Raw genomic sequence first — 21,544 nt, forward strand, 5'->3', positions numbered from 1 at the left:
AGCCTTGGAACTGTCTTGGTCCATCTTGGACTTAGTTGGTTCTAATCAGTTTATGTCATATCTTCGGGCTATGTCATTCTTTTAAAGGTTCTGCCCCGTCCCCTTCCTGTCTCACCACCAGTACCTGGACTAGGGACCAGACAAGAGTTACTATAACCACTACAGCAGAGACCATTAGATCAACAAAACCTTACCTGCCTCCATATTCTGAAACACTTCTTTGCGACAGGGTGAAGAGAAGGTGGGAGAGCTTGCATATCTAAAAGGTAACAGACAAATCCTTTTTGCCTAAAAAGAATGAACATGTAAAATAGACTACTTAAATTATTATAAAACTAAATTTTCAAAGTTGAATTAAAGACTAGTGTTTTTCATTACATATTAGGTAGAAGGGCTTATTTGTAAGATTGAATCAGTTACAGAACAAATGCAAAAGCTCGGTTTTCTTTGCACATGTGAGTGGTTTCAGTATAGTGTATTGATTATACAATTCTGACTTTTAGAAAGCTAACCCTGAAGGAAGTAAAAACAAAAAGCAAGGGGGGAAAGACAGAAAGGGGAAAATTTCTGAGGCAAGGAGAACAAGTAGGAGATTTAGTACATTATGATGAGAATTTAAACGAAAAAAAAAATTGCAATAAAAATGATGAAAAAGAGATGGTTTGAAATTGGATTCTAACATTTTTATTCTTTTTAAAATTTTATGGCTTTATGATTTAATATCGTATCATAAAAAAGTGACTGCATGATTAGTGAAATATTTTTATCTAACCTCATATTCATTTTTTAAAGGACAGATACAAATGTATCATGCAATTCTCTCCAAGTTTATTTTTCTCATTTCATTTTTTCCTTGACTACATGTTCCAAAATGTAAACTGAAGTCAAAGTCTCGACAATGTCTAGATAACAAATTTAAGCTGTAGGGGGGAAATACTTACCACCCCAAAATGTGTCTCTTTGGCTTGAGGATTATTTTGGGCTGATTGTTTTTAAGAAGTAAATGTCTCAGGAAGAGCATTTACCTCCTTTCCTTAACTGCCTAAAATAAGATAAAGGGCCTGTTCTAGAAGAACTATCATCATAAATAACTAACATATAATATGAGCTAGGTGAGGTAGACTTGGGGAAACTTAGCAAGGCCTGTTTGATCAAAGTCCTCTCTGTGTCCCATTGTCTCTGCATGGCCCAGCAAACACTTGTTTACCAAACATTTGCTCTTTTTCATCTTCCAGCAAATTGCATTCCTACCTTTAGAAGTCTCAAACCCTTCCCCCCTCTTCCTTCTTTCTGACGGCGCATAAGCTTCAATTGCTTAACTTGTCGTTGGGCTTCATATTCTTGTGGAACTCCTAGAGGTACATAATTAAATTTGATTCTCTCCTGTTAATCTGTGTCATGTCAATTTAATTATTAGACCAACCAGAAGAAGGGTAGAGGAAAGTATTTTTCCTTCCCCCACAAAGCTATATCCTAAAATCTATTTAACTGATAAAATAGTAAGACACATTGATGGATTTAATTGTGAAACAGGTAGTGGATATTGAGGAAAAGAAAGCAGCTGAGGATGACTCTAGTGTTTCTTATTTGTAAAATTAAGTAAATGATGATATCATTAAGCAAGATGGCACAGGAGGAGTAAGACTTAGAAGTAGAGGCTAATGAATATAGATTGATTCATGTCAATTTGAAATTGTCTGTTAGATACACAGAAGATCTCAGAACAGAGGAAGAGTATAGATATGGCAATGATCCATCTGTCAGAAGAACAGTTGATTCTGAAGATGATTTCACTCAGAAACAGCATATGGGGAAAGAGGTGAGCCAGTGTCTAACAGAGAGCACTAAAATTTACTGTGTGTATAAGGAGAGAGATCTGTTAAGAATCCTAAGAGGAGGAGTTATATTGATGATAGGAGAAGACCATGGAAAAGTAAGCTCATGAGATGCAAGGAAGAGGAGAGTTTCACAAATATAATTGGGTGAGTAGCAATGTCAAAAGCTAATAATAGTTCAGACTAAATGAAAATTTAAGACCGGTTTTTCATGGGTGACTTCAGTAACAATAGAATTTTGGAATGGAAGTTAAAAGTTGTGGTTGAGATGTGAACTGATTTGAGACAATGGAAAATTTTATTCTTGTTTTGTGTTATTTTCAAAGAGTCTAGATATGAAGAGAAATCGAAAGAAAAAATAATAGATAAGGAGGGAGGCTGAGGCAAAAGGGATGAAAGAAGGATTCAGATACAGATAAGTTTAATCTCAGGGCACTGAGGGAATCGAACAATTTAAGCACCGTCTTGCTCTGTTCATTTGCACTGGACCAGGTTGAATAGGAGAATATGGAGAATAAAACTTTGTAATAATTGCTATAGGAAATAGGAAAAAGTCTGACTATGGGCAAGTACATATGTGGCAGCATGGCATTGGTATTGTAGGTGATATTTAGAAACCATCCAGTTATAATTATTCTATTCTGCATTATTAATTATCACCTCAGTAACCTAAAAAAGAAAAATTTCATTTTAAGAATCCAAAAGTAGGAAAAAAAATTCTATGGAATTTTTCTTGAATTGATCTCATTTGCTCATAAAAGGAAGAATTCAGTGGAATGTTTATTATCAAACACTTAGAAAAAATCATGTTTGTTTTTTAAGGTTCTATAAGAACAAAAGTTGTATCAAGGATCTGACAAGCTTCAGTAAAATTAGTACAAAATCAGCTGTATTATTTAGCTAAACTTAAATTAGTACAAAGCTTCTTAGAATTAAAAAATATTTTTCATCAAGTGTATCTTATATAATTGGAAGAGATGTATTTACCATCTGCAGGGGTAGATCTCTTAAAATAGCACTTGATAAGGAATAGGAAGACTTTAATTTAGGAATACTTGAAACCAAAATTGAATGATATACAATGTAGCTACAATATTATTCTTTATTTTAATTTGTATTATGGAATATCAGCATGATATAGTTTTTAATGCTGGACTTAGTATGAGAAAATCTGAGTTTAAATTATGGTTCAGCTCCCACTGTACTTTTTTTACTTGCAGCCACTTCAGTAGTCAAAATCAATTGTTAGCATGGCTGTGTCCACATTAGACCATAGCTAAGACAGTGGGTTTGGTTTTGTTTTTTATCTCTATTTGAATGAATTAGGTATGAAGGAACAGGTAAGCCATGTTTTGAGACTAGACAGTTTTAAAAAAAGGCACTTATTGTTACTGTTTTTGTAAACATTAACTATTAACTTTTAAGGCCTCTTTATACACTAAAGTCTGTATCTCCCATGAATTAAATTTAGGGAGCAGTTTCATCCTACATTAAAAAATAATAATTACTCCCTTTAAAACACTAAATTGATTTATGAAAGTATCCACATATAGTTTTTTATTATCTATTCAACTGATCAGCTAATGTAAAAATATATGAATTTACTCTTATGAAAACAATGAGGCCCATTTTGCATCTAGGAAGTTAACAGAATCACATGGGTTAGCAAGGAGAGTGATGTTACAGCCAGAGTAATGACATTACAGAAATTTCATATCTTTAGCAAATGCTTCAAAGCTTTTCCAAACTACACACAAGTTTTTCCTTCCTCAGAACAAATGCATGAAAATTAAATGAAAAAGTAAACCAAACAAACTTTTACTTTCTATGTAGAATTGGTATAACTAATGAGGAATTTATCATATTATTATAGTGTATGTGAAGCACTTTGTCTAAAACAAGTTTAATTTTTCTTTTTGATAAGACAGTACACTCAGTTTTTAACATGATTTTCTTAGATGCAAGAACAATGAGGTGTCTACCTAAGATTCTCTTTATATTATATTGAAACATAAAATACCAAACACACACACACACACACACACCACTTTAGAGTGATATTTATTAAATTTCATTTTTGAAACAACCTATAGTTGAGAGCTCTGTTAAAGTAATATTGAAGTTACAGTTTGTGTTCAAACCACAACAAGGGAACTCTAATTCTCAATATCAATGGTTATATAGCTGGTAGTACAGATGTTATCCTCTAGTTTAGTGGTTCTCACAAAAGCTTCTCCCAGTGTATCTCCTACCTCCCCCAAAGGAAACAACAAGAAAAACTACAACAAAAACTGACTGTGGACTGGAAAACAAAGTAATATCATTTACTTGTGAATAGAATAGTGCCCCATTGTAGACTGTTTGTTACGAAATATTAAGAGATGCTGTGTCAAAACTACTATTGTAAAGTGGACGCAGCAATTCAAAGCAAAACTTCTCTGCTGATTTTACATTGTTATATATATGGAATGGCTAGTATAAACACCATGGAAGCCTTGCAGTATTTTAGGAGACAAAGTATTAATCAACCACCGGGGAGAGCTTACCCCATATCAGACTCCCTGAGGATTCTGAAAGTATTTTCAGCAGAGCAATTCCAATGCCTCTGGCAATCAAAGGGTTTTGGTATGTTAAACTCAACTGCAATTTTCATTGAGTGTGGAGAGGATGCTCTGGAATGCTTAATGTGGCAACATGTAGCTGCTAAAAAAGTATGGATTCTGTTGTTTATTCTCACATTTATCTTACCTGACAGAATCCTACTTATGTCCTAGGGTTTTAAAGTCATGAAACGCAAAGAGCGCCTGTTTTTTGGCAGTTAGGCAGACTGCATATTTACAAATAGAACTGAAAACAAAAGACAGCCAAAAGATGTCACAAGTTCTTAAATTATTTTGTGGTAAACCAGCCTTGAACTTGGTCTAATGTTAGGTGACCATGAAAATGATTGGATTAATTTTTCCTTCTATTATCCATCACCTTTTGGATTTCTTGAAACAGTTTATTCCATTTTAATAATATTAAGTATTTTCATTACTACATACAGTCACTCAACTAGAGATATATCTTTTTCAAAAATCACTGATTATCAACTGACAACTGAAATAGAATAACTGACCTTGCATATCTGCCTTGAATTTGGAGAGTTAAAGGTAATTAAGATAATTTACCTAAGAAGTTAGAAATATAATAAATAAATGAGCATATAAATGGACCAATAGCATTCTCTACCAACTTTTCCAAATACACGGATCTCATGATCTAATTTTAACCTAATTTAGAGTGTGGGAATGGGGTTGAAGAAAAGGAATGGAAGTAAAAGGGAAATCAGAAAGAGATATGTTTCTCATTTACAGAGAAAATAATTATAATGGAATGAAAATGTACCAGAGTTAAATCGCCTACCAATTTAGCTCTTTCCAGTTCCTGCTCATCAAAATCCTTCAATACCAATATGTTGAAAAATATAGAAATGGTATAGTCATGCATAGAATATTTATAAAAGAGAATAAATATTTATTATGTGATATTGTGTTTGAATATATGAAAAAAACATAAGTAAAATTCATGGAGTCTAATAGGAACATTTAGAAGACATATCACTCTTCTAATTAACACCACTTTAATTAAAGTAATATTAGAATATTGTATTTGTACAGATGAATATGAAGTAATTTTGCTATGATTTTATTGTCTATAAATACTGCATCAACTCTGCAGCTGCAGCCAAGTTATTAATGTTCACAGGTCAATTTTCAGTTATAAGATACAGTGTACATATATAGAATTTTCAGCATTGTGTTTATATGAGTTATTGCAGATCCAGGTGGTATGCTTGGTCCCAAAGAAATGAAATGGGATTAAGCCCAAGTGACTAAACTGTGCTCATGCTCAGAAAATGTCTCAAATTATTCTCTTTTAATTTTTATGTAATTTGTTTTACCTCTTCTAGACCACACAGAATTTCCACTGTTTCTTAAATCTTCTGTCCTTCCATTCTAAATCCAATGCTCCTTATTTCCATTTGTTAGAATTTCTATTCCTTAATAAAAATGTTAATATTGTAGCTACACAGACTCCATTCTGTGTTGTTGCTATTGTTGTTTTTAATATATTACTAAATTAAACTTTTCCTCTTCTTACTGAAGGATTATTTTAAGAGATTTCTCTCTGCCCATTTGGCAGGACAGGTTAGAATGCAGCTGCTTTTAGACTAATTTCTCTAAGGATTACCAAACCTTACTATAATTTTTGCTATTTCTTACAGATCCTTTTATAACACGAACAGAAAATATTATATGTATTTGTTGATAAACATATCAATACATGTTATAAATTTTTTCACATCCTGAGAGATTTAATTTTGCCCTCAGATGCAACTGCTGCTGATGCAAAATCTGATGTCATTTTGACTTTTGTTGTATCGTAGGTAACCTTGCTTTTGTCTCTGGATACTTTTAGAATTTTTCAACCTCCTTAGTGTTCTGAAATTTGACCTGGGTATATTTAAGAGTGAGTCTTGAAAATTTTTCTTCTGCTTTTATTCAGTGGAGACTTTCAGTATAAAGACCCACATATATTTTTTCCACTCAGAAAACTTTTTTGTATTGTTGTTCCCTTTAAATTAATAATTGACCTAGTTGGTACTTCTCCATATTTTTTTAAATATTCTTAATTCCACATTTTTCTTTCCTTTGTATTTTTAAAACTCTGCAATTTTGGCTCTAAACATTTGCATATTCTCTTAACTTTGTCTTCAAGATTAATGAAGCCCAATTGGTAGGTATATGGTTTTGCCACAGAACCACCTAGATTCAGAATGTGGCTAACTAGCATTGTGTCGTTATTAGCTGTATAGTCTTAAGCTAGTCAGCTTCTCTCTGCCTCAGTTTCCTCATTTGTGAGCTGGAGATGATAAGAGTATCAAATGATTTGTTGTGAGAATGAAATTAGTTAAGAATATATCAAGTTTACAGAACAGTACCTAGCCTATCATAACCACTAAATAAATAAAAATTGTCTACTTATTTTATCAAGAAGTTGGTTTTTAGCCCTGCTAATGTATTATTCAGTTTATTCAATAATTTCTATTTCAAAAATCAAGCAAATTTTACTTGCTCTCTTTGCTCTTTACTTAGTTACAGCGAGGTCTGTTTTTCAATGTGTATTTTAGACTAACCTAATCTTTCTATAGACATGTATTAGAAAGTAGTGGTATGATTGTTACTTTTAATGTTTTCTTCCTGAATTACTTGGTATCAACCTTGTCTTTTTTTCATTTCCTTGTTATTCTATCTATGTACAGTAGTCTTTAGTTCTCACTTCATTTTTTTTTTTTTTTTTTTTATGAGAAAGGCCTGGTCATTTAATATAAGATGTTGATACAGGTTTTCTCTTCAGTTCTAAGAGATCGCTTCCTAGTAAGGAAGGCTGATGAGCTTCTCCATGTAAGAGGATGGCCATGGGCAGGATGCTACACTGCAGAGTGCCTGAACATAGCACGACTGCCATAGTTCAGAAATTTTACTCTTTGACCACAAATGAGGCAAAGATGGTCTTACATGTTTTCTAAACTTTTTCCCTCAGAAGCAATGATTTCTTTCTCTTGGTCCCCAACACCCACATTTAGAGCCACCCATGGCCTCTCTGTCACTCAATTTAAAGAGTGGGTCTCAATTATAAATCTGGCCACAACAGTTGCCGCCTGTGCTTTGTATGTAGGGCAAGGGGGTAGAAGAAAGGAAGCTCAGGCCAGCTCAGATGTTTTAATTAAAGTTTGGTAATAAATTACCTAGACGATTTCTTCTCATCTTCTGTTCTTTGGATTTATTGATTCTGAACTTGGAGCTTGTCTGAGGTTGCTTGGGGAAGAAATTTTATCTCTGCTGTTTGCAGGTACCGGTTGCTTTCCTCGTTTATCTTCCTAAATCCAACCCAGTTTATTTTTTTCTAAATTCAAGGAATTTTCTGATCAACTGCAGTATACATTTTTTAGAATGTTATGGTTGCATCATTTTATTATTTTGATATAAGAACTCATTATCTAAGAATAATCAGTTCCAGAAAAAAAAATGACACTCAAAGTAAATCCACTTAAAGCAAAGATTAAAATTTTATGTGTAGAGAGAACAAAATAAGGTTTGGGAGATTAGCTTAAAAATTAAAAAATAAATCTTGTCAAGATGCTGTGTAAATTTTTCATCATGAGTGGTTATTATTTTTGTATTGACCTGTTTTGTATTATTTTACATTTGATTCTAGCAGTTGCAGTTCTCTGACATCACTTCCATCACTTTCATGAAATCCTGCATCTTTCTTCAGAATTTCAACTTTGATTGTTAAAAATATATGCATTTTTATTGTATTGGAGGATGTTTGAAATATAGGATTGTGAAGGAGAAAATAGCTGAAGCAATTTTGATGTGATAGACCAAAGAACAGCTGATGTTAAATGGGAAGAAATATCTGTGGTCATATTATAAGTGGTCCTTTGGCAATGACAATTTTAACTCTATATGCAGCCTCATGGGGGCTCCACCAATAAAGACTCTGAGAAGGAAAACACCTATGTACATACTCTATCAATTCAATAGAATGAATGAAAAGGCTTTTAAATTTTTTGTTGTTCATTTTATTTTTAGTTTTGAATATTTTGGTGAACTTTTACTCTTTTCTATATAACAAACTCTGTTTTCTGGATTCCATAAAAATCAATATCTCAAATATTTTCTAGCTAAGTAGCTAATTATATTTAAATCCTATTGATTATTTTTTTTTACCATCCTTTTTATAATATTATTTCCAGTTAAACAAATGGTAAGTATTCAAATAAGAATTTAGAGGTAAATTCTTAAGACAGTGGTTCCTAAATTTAATACAGTAATCAATCATCAACATTCATTCTGTATCATTTCTATCTATTACTTATATATACACATATTCTTTATGCTCACTTAATTTAAGCCAACCTCACTGGCAGGAGGAGAAACACTAAGATGCTGTTTTATTGGAAAGAATCCTGGACACTTCCTTACCATGAGTTCTTTTTAATAGGATAAGGCCTGAATGATTGCTGCTTTCTATGTAAAAACCTCCTACCCGTTATGAAACTTTCCAATTTTTGCCCACAAACAATTATCAAAAGGTCCAAACTTTTACTAGTCTGTTACTTTCTGTATGCTAGCTTCTTGGGCATTTTCAGGAGGTCTGGGACAAAACTGCACTCTCTTTTTGTCAAAATCTTTTTAGTTTTTCCTTGATTGAAATACATTTGTTCCTATCTACCGGTATTCTCTGCTTACATATTCATAAGAGTGCAGTAAAGATCTTAGTTTAACTACTCTATTTTCATAACCTACTTTTACACAGATGAACTTGCTCTGTATATAATCCAGGGTCTTTTCATGGTACAAACCCATAGTCAACTGATAACAAAGACTGTTATTTCATGGGGCAAAACACAGTAAAATTTCTCTGATACTTACAGTATATGTAAAACTTGGTAAATCACCTCTGTTATTCATGAAAGAAACTTGTCCTGTTAATAAAATATGTGCAAATGATTTAAACCAAATGTTTCGATCATGTTAACAGTTTCAGTGATTATTAGCAAAAACTAACTAGAGCTAAAATAATTTTTATAAGTTTGAATCTTCATTAATATACTTAGTATTATTCCCAAGTAATTCTAACCCATGAGAAGCATATATGGATATGGAGTATAAATGTTAATTCTCCCCATTTCCTATAAAATTCAAATTTGATTATGTTCATCCTTTCAGTAGAGAAGAAACAACTGAAGTAATACTCTTATTCATTAACTAGGATGAGAGAATGATTGATTGATTGCTTAATATTTAAACTGTTCTTCCATGTGCATTGAATTAACTCCTCTGTTGATAGGGTAGCTGTCATGCATACTGCTTAGACAGCTTAAATAACGAATTATTTCATTAAAAGAACTGCAGTATCATCATTGTTATTTGTTATTCATACAAATTATGCTAATGATTACCATGTCATATTTTAAGAAGCTTAAATGGAATCCTTTAAAATTAAACAATAATTTTAGGACAATAAAGTAATACACTAAGACACCCCATGTGCAAAATAGGGGTTATGTAAACCATGATTTTAGAAAATGGCCTTTAATGTTAACTATATATTTCATTTGTTTATGTATCCTGGAGATTATATATATATATATATTATATATATATATATAATATATATATATATATATACACAATACATATACTATATATCAAATATTTATATAAATAAATTTATTTATGGATCCTGAATATATTCATATTTATTTGGTACCATTTGTTTATGATGATTCATAAATGATAAGGCTTGCATACTTTTTTCTTTCTTAATTTATAGGCTCATTGTTAACTCAACTGTACTAAGTATTGTTCAGACCCAGTATCTGGACTAGTGGAAGCCAGTTGAGGGTCAGAAATTGCATAGCTCTTGTACTTCTTATGTACTAAGTTAACTGAAGAGCCATATTCCTAAATTTCCAGATGTTCAACTAATTTTCTATCAGAGGGAAAATAACACTGTTACAGGCACTATTAGAAAAGGGCAGACTGATTTATTTCAACTTTCATTCAGGGTATGCTATTTGTAAAACACTATGCTAGACACTGTGGGGTACATAGGAATGAGAAAACCATTATTTTCTACATCTTTATAATTTCAGATGGAGAAGAGTGATACAACAATTAAGCAGAGAATAATGCAGAACAAAATAAAATGTGTGTCATAGAAATTATACATAAATTACCATAACAGTTTAAGAAAGGAGCAATCATATTCAATTGTAAGGAATCAAGAGAGGATTTACAAAGATGTGGGCTTTCTGAGTGGGTCTTAAAGGATATTAAGGGATGACCTTATAGGATATCAATGTAAAGGATTGATATAATTTACACAGGTAGAGATGATGTACTAAGGCATTCTAGTTAAAAGGAAAATATTTAGGAAAACTTAAGGCATGCTTAAGGGATGGCAACTAGTTCAGGGTTAGAAATACATGTAAACACAGTATGTATTATCTGATCACTACTTTATTTCATCTCTGATTTTTTATCACTATTACCTCTAAAGAAGTAAAATTCCACCTGAGAAGCAAAACCTGGGGAAGATTGGTCTTCCTCAGTTCTATGACTACAGTCCTCTAGGTTTTCTCTCTAGGTTTTCTCTCTTTCTCTATCTCTCTCTGTGTGTGTGTGTGTGTGTGTGTGTGTGTGTGTGTGTGTGTGTATGAGTGTCTGTAGGAAAAAGCCTCTTTTATGATGCCAACCCTAAATGCAAGCTCCATATTCCTGAAGTAACTAAATTAATGTGCAATATTCTGGTAAGGCTTCCAAGGTCAGTAGTAGTGTGATATAGCTATTTATCAACTCTTCTCACAAATTCTCCAAAAAATAAACAATAAAGTATATATAAGCAGAGGAGTAGCAACTACATGCCAAGTACTTTGTAGAAAATTCCATGAGTGTCTGCTGGATAGTGTGAGGGACATAATTGAAGGCAGTATCCTTTCCTGTTCTATTCCATCATCACTACACCTGGAAGAGGACCTTGTCTGGTTAAGCAAGGGAGGAGACTTAGACCACTACTATTATTCTTATTCCTGATAAAGTAGTGACAAAGTTAAGCTTAGCGTTATTCAGAGATTGTTAACATGTTCAAATCTTGAGGCTCTGTTACTTCTGTAGGATACAATAATTTGGTCACATCAAAGAGGTTTCATGTGGTCTCTGTCCTTGCCCCTTGCATGCAGTCATATGCAAGAAAGACATGACAAAACATGGTGGGTGAAGGAAGAAAGTTTTACCTGCTATAACTAACAATTTGCTTTTGGCCCCATCCACTTCCTGGAGATTACTAGCTTTTCAAATTGGTCTTGATTTGAATGACCTGCTCTGAAATATCTGAGACAAATATGTTTGAAACAAAATTAAATGTTACTTAAATATAAACTATCCCTTGCTAAGCTGATGTTAATATTATGTTGGAGGAAGATCTCCATTAAAGAATTTATAATCCTTTGTAAATTCATAAATATATTTCACTAATACCAAAGAAGGAAAAAATTGTTCCTTTTGTATTCAAATCCTGACTTTGCTACTTACTAGTTATTGACTCTAAATATATCACCTTACACCAGTTATTTTTGATTTCAGCTAAATGACATCAACTCTGTGAGATCTGGCTTCCTTCTTTATAAATTGGGTAACAAGAATTGTCATTTATAATATTGCTAATATTAATATTAACATTTTACAGATGAAGAATTCAAGCCACAGAGAGTGTAAATAACTTCTCCAAGATCAATATAGCTAGGAAGAGTAGACCCAGACTTTGACCAAGGCACTATCTCTGGAGTCCACACTCATACCACTATGCCAAGAGGAGAAATCAGCAAAGAAAACTGGAAAAGAGTATCATCACAGGGACAGTAATTTGGAAGGTTTAAAATATATATTACCAAACTGTATTTATGAATAGAGCAATAAACACCAATTAGTCTGTTATTAACATAGTAAGTAAGTTTGTGGAAAGCAATTTTGAAGAAAAAAATTAATATATGTAACAAGGTTCTGTATCACTAAAAACACACATTAGAAATTATCCAGTCATACAACAGAAGGATCATGGAGCAAAGATTTAGAAGATAATGTTTCTTTCTTTATTACTCAGTGGTGACAACCTCCATAGGTTGGAAGAGACCAAAAAAAGTCATGTGGACCATGTGGTAGCTTCAGCTACCACAGTTCTACATACACCTTTTTTAGATAACTATTCTGAGGCAACCATCTAAGTAGTGGTTCTTTCCATTAGATGAGTCAACATAGTCTGAGAAACGTGTTTCAATGGCTGTCAAGATATTGAAAGATAGTCAAGAAGCTGTTCTTAAATTATAGCTTACTGGGCACATTTTCAGATAATTAATGTTCAGAACATTATGATTTAGCTAATTATTTCTGAAAATAGCACATTTTAATGTATAACATAATCTCATACCTTCTTGACATCACAGAACATTATAAAATCATATTGCTGACTTTTTTGAGTAATTTTGAGAACAGTCAATTTGAAAGGAAAAAATCTGGGACTGAGAGTAAAATATAAAATAATATTTCATACAGGATATTCTTGATCCATTAGTATTCAAGTTCTTGGTCCTACTATTCTTAGATGTCATGACCTTCTTATTTCCTATTCGTCACATGCATTGTATTTAATATAATATATTATGACTTAATTTGAATTCATTAAACTATATAATTAACTGTATATATTAATATGTTTGGCTGCCTTTTTTCCCAAAATGATTCTCAGAGATTTACACATTAAAAGCAAATGAAATGTCCTTGAGAAAGGTTCAGTAACTAGGTCTTAGTAAATATTATAAAAACAGTAATTTCTTCATCAGTATGGGGAGCCAGTCTCAAAAAGCCTAAAGAATATGAATTAAATGTTCTCTGGGAGAAATGGGGAAGGTTAAAATTCATTTTAACTGATAGGCTTTCTATGGGAAAATAAACAATGCAGAGAATACCAAATATAGTTTTACTTTTATAGTCTTCCCAAATATGTCTTCTAATGGGAAAATAATTATTTCAGTTGTAAACTAGCTTCTTATAATAATTATTGATTTTATATTTAATTGTCCTTAATGAGATATATTTGAGTTTAAAAAACATTAAATGAAAAAATTTAGCAGCTTTCTTTTAAATGCAGTACAACCCATGAATTGCAATTTTAACTCTTTCATGTTTGATGTGCTAAATCTTATGCTTCAGTTAGGTTTGAGCCTGTCTTTCATGGGTACAAGGAATAGAATTAAATCTTAAGCTTAAAATATCAATGTCTTCTTGGGAGTATGAAATCAGATTTTCTTTTAAATTTCAATTATTCTTATCTTTTAGATTTTCTTTGTTTGTTGGGGAGTAAAGTAAGAGAAAGTTTAAGGTCATCATCATTCTCCTGGTTTGATTAATAAAAAAGAGAAATAGTAAAGTATGACACCAAGATAAAGAATTTTTCTTAGGTTCCAACCTTGCTCTGACTAATGCCATGCCAAAGATTGCTCCTGTCATAGAAAACTCTGGCTTTATTCCCTTTACTTAGAACAGAAATAAAGAAGTCCTCACTCCAAGACTAAATATTGCACTATGGATTAGGTACAGACAAGAGGAGTCTGAGAATTGATATACTGAATAGGCATTTTTGTTGAGACTTTGCTCATCTTGTCTCTTAGTTTCTCAAGGTAGCGTTCAAGAGGACCTTGGAGAGGCCCATGAACTGTGTATCTAGCACAGCAGAAGAACACAAATATTCTGAAAATAGTTATGGAGAGGGATGTGATCTTATGGGGTATTAATGTAAAATCTTTTTTTTAAATGATAATTATTTATTTATTTATGGCTGTGTTGGGTCTTCGTTTCTGTGCGAGGGCTTTCTCTAGTTGCGGCAAGTGGGGGCCACTCTTCATCGCGGTACGCGGGCCTCTCACTATCGTGGCCTCTCTTGCTGCGGAGCACAGGCTCCAGACGCGCAGGCTCAGTAATTGTGGCTCACAGGCCTAGTTGCTCCGCAGCATGTGGGATCTTCCCAGACCAGGGCTCGAACCGGTGTCCCCTGCATTGGCAGGCAGATTCTCAACCACTGCGCCACCAGGGAAGCCCAATGTAAAAATCTTTGATTTTGTTTAAACAAGGGGAACTTGCTTTGGGAGCTTGTGAGACCTAGAGGAGGAATCGAGACAGCAGGATTGACATGAAGATACAAGGATATAGAATTTCTTATGTTTCGGGGTCTATATTTAACCAAATTGAGTTGTGGGGTTATTTAAGGGTGAAAGAAGACCAAGAGGCTTGGCTTTTCCAGAAGTATTTTTGTTTATGTGAGTGAGAGAAAGAGAGATTTGAGAGAACATCCTTGATTCTGATACTTGGACAAAAGCCAAAGTGAATCCCAAGGGCTAAGGTTAACCAGGAAGTACTGAAGCAAAGCTTGGGCAGGACAGATTATGCTTAAATACACAGGTGGATACTCAGGGGAGGAATCCTTGGTCTCACTTGTGGGACTTCAATGTTAAAACATTTCCCATGCCTGTTTTATCCCCACATTTCTTCTTCTTGCCCAATATTTTTCTATCTAGCCTTTCATATCTTCTGTGATATCTCAAAGTTTAAGAGAAATGGAATCTACTTATTAAAATACCAAATGGACCATTCAAACCTAAACTTTTTCTAATCTTATTTTTAAACCTTAGATTTGTTTTCCAGATATGACTATGATTTAAACATTAACTAGTCCATTACGAACTGTGTCACCTTGGGAAGTTTTTTAGCCTCTCTGCATTTCTCATTTGTAAAATGGGGATAATCATCTATTTTGTTGGGAGGACTAAATGACATGATACATAATAAACTGTCTAGTAAAAGTCAGCAATAAATAAATAATTATTATCAACAACTGTAAAGTAAAGTTCTAGTTCTATTCTCTTAATTTTGCAATTCTTTAATTCTGCAGCTTGCTAGGAAACCCAGGCTATAATTTCAGTTTTAGTGACATTTGGGGTATATAACCATGTCATAGTCAATTTTCCTATTTATCTTGGAAAATTTGGAACTGTAACTGCTGTCCTTAGCCGTGGTGCCAGATTATTTTATTCCAGTACTGGAGAAGAGAGGAGTGAGGTCAATAAAATCTCCACACCACCCTCAAGCTATTTACCATTATGAGCAATTAATTACCACTCTTGAATGTTTTCATATTAAGTCTCCATTGGACATGAAAATAGCATAACATATGAACTGGAAGTGTTAGCTTATAAAAAGTCTAAATAAATATACATCTACAGGCAACATAGATTATCTCCTCCTATGAATTTATATTTATAATTTTTATTTTAATGGAAATTGAAGTGGCCTGAATTATTGATACTATTTAAATAGTTTCTACTATTGTGAGAGATTATTATCTTTAAGTTACTTAAGTACAATTATATCAAACATATTTTAGCTGACTAGCTTTTACACATGGTCTAATAAAGGCAAAATTAATCGCAACATGTTCCATGCTCAGTAGTGCATATCTTTTGTTCATACAACCATGTATTTTTAAAGTTCTGTTTTATGATTACCATGTCTATTTAACTTAGTTGGTTAGCGCATACTGCTAATGAAGCTGAGGGCATGGGTGACATCCATGTTCAGGCCAATTAGTTTTACTCTGCCCACAGACCCTAATCCTAACCTAAGGCAAGTTGTACTAAAATTGAATGCCCTCCATTACAAGGCAATCACCACAGGGAAATATGTGATTCTCTTATCCCAACTGGAAAAATAATTTGGTTTCTATGTCTGAACAAGTTAAGTCCCTGTATCTTACATAAACACAGAACATCATTGTTTTTAAAATTACCTTTATATGTATAAGTTCTTTTTTTCTCAAATTGTTTTAAAACAAATTAGTTCATTGATATTAAATCCTTTTATTTTGATTACCCCTTGCATATACTATACTCTGAATCACAGAGAGATGAATGTTGCACTTAGAGTCATCATCTTACAAAAATAGTCTCAACTTTCATTTTATTCTCCATGAGTCTACAAATAAAAAATATTATTTGAACATTCTGTTTTAGTATTAAGTTTGATTGATGACCTTTATTCATTGCAGTGGTGTTTTTTGAGTTTGGTTTATGTTTCCCATAAGGGTCTTGAGCTTTTAGAACTGTGCATATATCTCCTACCATTAGTTAGTCCCTAAAAGTGTGGCCGAATATTTTAAAAGAGCTTATAAATCATTACAATTAACAACTTTCGAACTGCCCATCCAAAGCAACTGGCTTGACATGCCATTTGTTATTTTTCCTTTAACGCCCTCTAGTCTGTTTATCTAAGGCAGCCATTTAACATTTAAAATGAGGTTCCTTTTTAAGATGTGTGATGGGCTGAGGAAGACAAGCTTTTATTTTAATTATCAACAATTTCTGTGATGCGATATAATTTTTTCAGTACTCAGGGCCCTTTACAAATCAAAAAGAATCCAAGTAAAACAGTAATTAACGTCAAATGACCAGTCACAAAAGGCCCTATTTAATTAAAAAGTTCTAATCTTTGATTAAACCTCATCACAGATTCTCCTGATTGCAAACTGTTGTCTGAAAACGGAATGTAATTGCGTACACAGTCTATTGTCTCTCTAAAATGACACCTGCAAATTATATAAAATGACTATGGTTTGCTTAAAATTTGAAAATTATTCTTAAGCTATATTTTTATATTGATTGTTTTTCTCCTTTTGCCACTATAATTGGAAGCCTTCTTTTTCATTGAATATCATCCCAGCTAAAAAATAGAAAGTCAAGTAAATTTACCTATGATTTATTAAAAATCTGTTAACAAGGATATTTTGGACCAACTATTTTTTGAAGTTGAAATTAAAGAGAGTAACTTTTTTCTTATAAATTCAATAGAAAAGTTGTGAGAAAAATGCAATTTTGGGTCAAATTACTATGACATATTTTGTGCTTATATTTAGAAATATTTAAAAATCTAAATGATTTTTTAAAATTCCAACTTTTTTTTTAATACTTCTCATATTGTAAGATATAGTGTCTTTTATTGCATATTGAAACCACTGATTGTTAATTCAGTTTTATATATGCTTTCCATTACATTTATTTATTTTGTGATCATAGTGTTAGATTTAATTACAGTTCTCCTAAGTTTGGACATAGAAAATGTATTATTTTAATTAGATCATTAAAAAATAGGTATAGGTGAATTCCCTGGCAGTCCAGAGGTTAGAACTTGGTGCTTTCACTTCTGGGCCTGAATTTGATCCCCAGGTTCGATCCCTGGTCAAGGAACTAAGGACCCACAAGCCATGTGGTGCGGCCAATAAATAAATAAATAAATAAGTGAATTTGGTAAAGTTGCAGGATACAAAATTAATACACAGAAATCTCTTATATTCCTATACACTAATGACAAAAGATCAGAAAGAGAAATTAAGGAAACAATCCCATTACCATTGCATCAAAAGAATAAAATACCTAGGAATAAACCTACCTAAGGAGGCAAAAGACCTGTACTCAGAAAACTATAAGATACTGATGAAAGAAACCAAAGATGACACAAACAGATGGAGAGATATACCATGTTCTTGGATTGGAAGAATCAATATTGTGAAAATTACTATACTACCCAAAGCAATCTACAGATTCAATGCAATCCCTATCAAATCACCAATGGCATATTTCACAGAATTAGAACATTACGATTTAATCACAAAATAGTGAATATAGTCACCTGCACTATACAGTAGGACCTTGTTGTTTATACATCCTATATACAATAGTTTTCATCTGCTAATCCCAAACTCCCAGTTTATCCCCCCCCACCCCCTGACACTTGACAACCACCAATCTGTTCTCTGTATCTGTGAGTCTGTTTCTGTTTTGTAGATATGTTCATTTGTGTCATATTTTAGATTCCACATATAAGTGATATCATATGATATTTGTCTTCCTCTGTCTAACTTACTTCACTTAGTATGATAATCTCTAAGTCCATCCATGTTGCTGCAAATGGTATTATTTCATTCTTTTTTATGGCTGAGTAATATTTCATTATATGTGTGTGTGTGTGTGTGTGTGTGTATATATATATATATATATATATATATATATATATATACATACATACATACACATCTTTACCTGTTCATCTGTCGATGGACGCTTAGGTTGTTTCCATGTCTTAGCTATTGTAAATAGTGCTGCTATGAACATAGGGATGCATGTATCTTTCAAATTATAGTTTTCTCTGGATATATACCCAGAGGTGGGATTGCCTTATCATATGGCAACTCTATTTTTAGTTTTTTAAGGAGCCTCCATATTCTTCTCCATAGTGGCTGCACCAATTTACATTCTCACTAACAGTGCAGGAGGGTTCCTTTTTCTCCACACCCTCTACAGAATTTATTTGTAGATTGTTTAATGATGGCCATTCTGACAGGTGTGAGGTAATACATCATTGTAGTTTTGATTTGCATTTCTCTAATAATTAGTGACAACATCTACACTTTAAATAAAAAAAACTTATTTTGTACAGTTACCACATGAATATAAAAGTAGAATATGTAAACACTTTTTATTATATTGATTAAAACCATATAAATTGTAACTGAGACTTTAACAGCAAGCTGTTGTACTTATGATCATTTGTTATCTCATAAATTATTTTTTATTCTAAGATCAAGCTAATGACTAAAGAAATAGGAATACTGTCTTGAGTCTTCATCTTCAAGTAGAATTAAGCTCTTGATTATTATCATAACACATCTTAAACTATAGCATCAAGTCATTTATATGCATGATACATATGAGTGAAGCAGTTTGCTAAAATTTGTGGAGCTGACACTTCAGTAAAAAATGAAATTAACTTCATAAGGATAATTGAAACAATAAAGCAAGCTGAAAGACATCATAAAATGATTCAAAAATTAATGCTGTCAAGTATTTAACATATGGTGTCAAAATTGATAACTATCTAAGGAAAATGAAAATATAAATATAAATTCTTATTGAATTTTGATGGCTTTCTTCTTTGAAAACTTAACAGACTATTATAATTCTTTTATACATAATAATGTAATAAATTCTCTAATTCTGGAGACAGTGCCTGTGATAAGAAAAATTCTACTAGATCAGTTAAACAGGCAAGGAGACTTTATTAAAGACCTTGCAATAAGGGAGAAAGACTAAACTCAAATACCCTATGAAAAGTCAGAGGCCTGGAGTCAGGAACAAGTCTGTCTGCAGTTTAGTCAAGCTGAGGGGAATGTTAGGGTCTTCTTGGTCAGATGATTTGTTTCACATTTTACTTAAAATGAGCATTTTGTGAAGAGGTGGAGATGACACTAATAATAGTTTGTCAATTTCTTCTATTGCTCACTTTGGACTCCAATGAGTCCTTGTTAATTATTATATCTTAAATACCAGGATTTTAAAAAATATTAGGCTTCTTCCAAATGCGATTCCTATGACACAAGCACTGAACTGGATCATGTGTTATATCATCTGTCATAGACTCATTTAATGTCATTACAGCACCCTAAAGTAGATATTTCTATTATCTCCATTTTATAGTTGAGGAAATGGAAGTACAGAAACATTAAAGTAACTTGCCCAAGATCAAACATCTAGCACTTGCTTGAGCTGAGATACAAACACGGGCAGTGTTATCTGAAAAACTGGTTCACCTCTTGGTGGGTGTTGAGTCAAGAGACACAACCAAGGCAAAGAGTAGAATGCTTGCAACAAGAAAGGAGAACACAGGGAATCTTTTCCGAAGCAGTGTCTCCCTGAACAGCAAAATTAGGGAAGTTTTAAGCTAAGGGCACATTCAGATTAATGAAGGGGACTGAGCAGAGGAGAATTCAGCATAGAATTGGGGCAAATGTTGACAGAGTCCAAGCTTTAGCTTTAGTCCTGGGTTTCACATCCATGGATTCAACCAACCAAGAATGGAAAATATTACAAAAAATACTAGAAAATTCCAAACTGCAAAACTTGAATTTACTGCATGCCAGGAACTATTTACATGACATTTATATTGTGTTTACAACTACATGCATAGCATTTACATTGTATTAGGTATTATAATTAATCTAGAAATTATTTAAGGAATACTGAAAGATGTGCATAGGTTATATGCAAATACTACTCCATTTTATATAAGGGACTTGAGAATCCACTGATTCTGGTGTCTGTGGAGGTCCTGGAACCTATCCCCACTGGATACCAAGGGATGAATGTACGAGAAAACAAATACATTTCTGGATTTAATTTTAAAAGCATCTTTCAAATGATGAAATTAACATCACCTGTGAAAAGAATTGGGACCTTGTTAAACGTAAAAGGTTTTGCACTGCAGAATAAACCATTGACAAAATGAAAAGACAACCTACTAACTTGGAGACAATATTTTGAAATGATATGACTGACAAGAGGTTAATAACCAAAATATATGAACAACTCATACAACACAATATCATAGAAAAAAGAACCCAATTAAAACATGGTTAGAAGATCTTAATAGACATTCTCCTAAAGAAGATATGCAGTTGGCCAACAGGCACATGAATGACAACATTGCTAATCATCAGAGACATGCAAATCAAAACCACAATGAGATATCTTCTCATACCTGTCAAAATGGCTATCATCAAAAAACCTACAAATAACAAATGTTGGGAGAATTTTGAGAAAGGGGAATACTATTACACTGTTGGTGGGATTGTAAATTGGGGCAGCCACTATGAAAAACAGTATGGATGTTCCTCAAGAATCTGAAAATAGAACTATTATATGATCCAGCATTTCCACTGCTGGGTATATATCTGAAGAAAATGAAAAAAAAAACTAACTCAAAAAGATACATGCACCCCAAAATTCATACCAGCATTATTTACAATAACTAAGATATGGAAGTAACTTTAGTATCTATCAACAGATGAGTGAATAAAGAAGATGTCATATATACAAAATGGAATATTACTCAGCCATAAAAATAATGAAATTCTACTATTTGCAACAACATGGCTGGACCTAGAGAGTATTATGCATAGTGAAATAAGGCAGAAAGAGAAAGACACTTTATGTTATC

This window comes from Balaenoptera ricei, chromosome 18 (assembly GCF_028023285.1).
Source record: "Balaenoptera ricei isolate mBalRic1 chromosome 18, mBalRic1.hap2, whole genome shotgun sequence".
In the NCBI taxonomy this organism is placed as follows: domain Eukaryota; kingdom Metazoa; phylum Chordata; class Mammalia; order Artiodactyla; family Balaenopteridae; genus Balaenoptera; species Balaenoptera ricei.